Source organism: Asterias rubens, chromosome 9 (assembly GCF_902459465.1).
Source record: "Asterias rubens chromosome 9, eAstRub1.3, whole genome shotgun sequence".
Taxonomy (NCBI): domain Eukaryota; kingdom Metazoa; phylum Echinodermata; class Asteroidea; order Forcipulatida; family Asteriidae; genus Asterias; species Asterias rubens.
This window is the reverse complement of record NC_047070.1, coordinates 19,570,282-19,573,569: the sequence shown is the minus strand read 5'-3', so window position 1 is coordinate 19,573,569 and position 3,288 is coordinate 19,570,282. Positions and strand designations below refer to the sequence as shown.

The following is a 3,288-nucleotide window of genomic DNA, read 5'->3' as shown; positions in this document are numbered from 1 at the left end:
CTTGCACAGTTTATTCGCTGAATGCATCTTCAACTCATTGTACAAACCTTTTTGCTTCTTGTCCAGCTTTTGTTTGTACTCCCTAACAACCTTTTGCTGTTCTTGATCGTGGGTCATAAGACCTTGATACTCCTTGGTGAGGGTGGTCAGTTGAGACAGAAGATGCGCTTCTAGCTGAACAACAGCAAGACGTTGCTCCTGCAAAGTCAATACAAAATACATCAGGAATAAAAAGTGTCTGTAAATAAATGGTTTTTTTTTTCAAAATTATTGTGACCCTCTCTGTGAAAATGAGTCAGATGTTGACAATTTAAGGAATTGAGTTATATGCATGGCTGGAAAGAACACACCAGCAGCAGTTACTTGGTATAATATGTCCAAGCTTTGGGGTGTATCGTGTTGCTGAGTTACTCCCGTGTGAAATTAGCCAATATATCATTTTTTTTTTTAAACCAATTACAAGTAAAGTGATGTTTTAAACTACGATTTCATGCAAAAGGATACAAATTAGACTAAAGAATGATCACAAAATTGTTGTATTCTTAGCTTTATTGCCTAAAAATAAGTGTTCTGAAAGTTAACCATGCAAATATAAATCTTTAAAAATAAAATTAAAAAAAGGAAGATATTTTCCACGTTGAACTGTCCATCATATAACTCAATTCTTTAAAATGTCAGCATCTGACTCATTTTCACAGAGTGGGTCACAATTGTTAGCACGAGAACTTACTTGGTACATGCAATGGATCGCTGTTGATAGTATAAAATAATATGAGAAAGAGGTAACTTCTCACTCAAATAGTAGAATACTTCATCTGACGCCTTTGACTGAGCATCCGAAAGCACACAAAGTAATTGTAACAAGGGTGTTTTTTCTTTCATTATTCTCTTGCAAATTTGATGACCAATTGAGCCCAAATTTCCACAGGTTCACTATTTTATGCAATGTTGAGATATACCAAGTGAGAATACTGCTCTTTGACAATTACCAAACGTGTCAAGTGCCTTTAACCCCCCAAAATATAAAATAAAAATAAAATAAATGATCTTCCCTACCTTCATCTGTGCCGACATTTGCTCCTTCTCCTTGGATAGGTCCATCATCCTCTCCACTGACTCCCTCCTGAGTCTCCTGGCAGATTCACACTCCTGGCAGGGATCCCAACCCTAAGAGCGCCCCCGGGGGACATGTAGGCCACGGAGCGGTTACACTGGAAGCTGCTTGGGGGTCGGCTGTCTTCACAAGAGGATGAGGAGGATTTGCTGTCAGGACTCGATGTTATGAGATCAGCTAAGGAGGGTCCAGGGCTTTGAAGTTGATCTGTATTGGCCATTGCTGCTATCATAAAAACGTACTCGTCAGATATAATAATATTTAATAAGAATAATTTGGGAGGCTAGTCATCTTACTCACAGCTGAGAAACTTACAGGCACATTACAGAATTGGTTTTTGCTAACAAAGCAGTTTCTGGCAGTGTGAGCACCTCATATAATCCACAATATATACATAAACTGACAAACCTGTAAAAGTTTGAGATCGATCGGCGATCTGGGTCACCAGAAAATAGTGAAAAATCAATGACTCATTTTGCATGACAATGATTTTAAAAAAAGAAAAAAATGTTCACTGATCGATAAACTCCAAATGGTAAATTTAGTTTTATTTATTTCTCATTAAATGTAAAATTTGAAGAGGGCATTTATGAATGAGAATAAAAGAGAAGTGACTCGGTCTTTGAAGGGCCATTTATAACCCTTACAGGGTTGTGACCTTTTTTTGCCATTCTTTTATTCAAAAATGAATGTACTTCTCCAACTTCAATTTTCAAACACATCTGTGGCGTGTCATGGCCTAGCGGTTTAGAGCACTGGATTCAAACTCTGACGTTTCTGATCAGCAGAGTGTGGGTTCGAAAGTCCTGACACTTGTGTCCTTAAGCAAGACACTTAACCATGATGCTTTGTCCTTCGGATGGGACGTTAAGTCGTTGGTCCCAGGGGTTGTAAAAGAAGGGGTTCGCCCCAGTGTTCCTGGTTTGATTGGCAGCAAATTGCGCCAGAGCACCTTGTAAACCATTACATGGTGCTAAGGATAAGGTCTCATGATTCAAACGTAGTCCCACATACCTTGCAAAAATACTGTTTGTTACAGTGCTAGGAGCATCACTGAGTGACTGATATGCCCTTAAATTGTTATTAAAATGCTGAAATGCAACAGTATGAGATTCACACCTTCATGTTTAGCGATGGCATCGTCTATTTGTTTGACTCTTTGCTGGAGCTCAATCTTCAAGTGCTCCAAGTTATCATTTCCCCTGCTGAAACATAAGCCAACAAAATAAGCACATCAGTACTGGTTGCTTTGCTAACGCTTTTATTGAAAGGACCTCTAATTAACTTTCAAGATCAAAATATAAGCAGGTAAAACTTACTTGATGGCTTCAGTATAAAAAGGTTTGTGGTGACACCATTATAAACTCTCTATTGTGAGTATACATGTAGTGGTTTATCTGCCGGTTTCTGCTCACTTTTTGATCAGTGCGCTCTAAGGAGTCGGCCAGAGCACATTGAAATGACAAGCAAAAGCTGGCTCTTTTCCGAGCCACCACTCTTAATGATTTGCATATAATACACCAAATTTTGTTTTGGTTCATAGTGAACGAATGCTCATGTTTTCTCACAAAGAAAAAACTCTGGTGCTAATTATGTTGCCTTTCCTTTGGCAAGTCAGGGTTTAAATGTGACAATGACATTTTAAGTAAGTAAAACTACTACTTTCTGTGAATTATGACCCTTAGTGGCTTAAACAGCTATTGTCTATGCATCTTTCAGTATAGTTATACCTATGTGGAGGTAGATCCAACTGTAGATTCTGGGCCTCTAGCTTGTCTTCAATCACAACCTAAACCGAGCAAAATAATGGGACAGTCAATTGGAAATCATAATGTTACTTTTACAAAAGTTTTCAATTAAAAAAAAAAAAATTATGGAATGAAAACCCATAATTTTAGAGTAGGGTACATAAATCATAATTGGTTCTCTATTTAATTATTAGTTGAATGAAATACATACACACACGAGTGTGCTTTTTGGGGGAACATGTTTCATTGTAGATTAATCCAAAATTCAGCGGAAATGATCCACAAATGTTGTAGTGTAGCAGATCTCGATAACCCATGGCACCCACACCAACTGCCATGGTGCCCCGTGCTGTGGTGCCCTTGGTACAAATATACATTTTCCTCATCATAGGCCCCCCCACCAGAGGAAAACTGCAGAGCCCCTGC

At 38.4% G+C, this 3,288-nt stretch overlaps 1 long non-coding RNA gene across 1 annotated transcript; it reads right to left on the bottom strand.

Moving 5' to 3' along the window:
- Positions 1-1,073: 1,073 nt before the first annotated feature.
- Positions 1,074-2,905, bottom strand: LOC117294382. Its single transcript, XR_004519523.1, has 3 exons — positions 2,845-2,905; positions 2,234-2,319; positions 1,074-1,336 (listed from the first exon to the last, which is right to left on the bottom strand). It is a non-coding gene; the product is annotated as an uncharacterized LOC117294382 (long non-coding RNA).
- Positions 2,906-3,288: the final 383 nt, after the last annotated feature.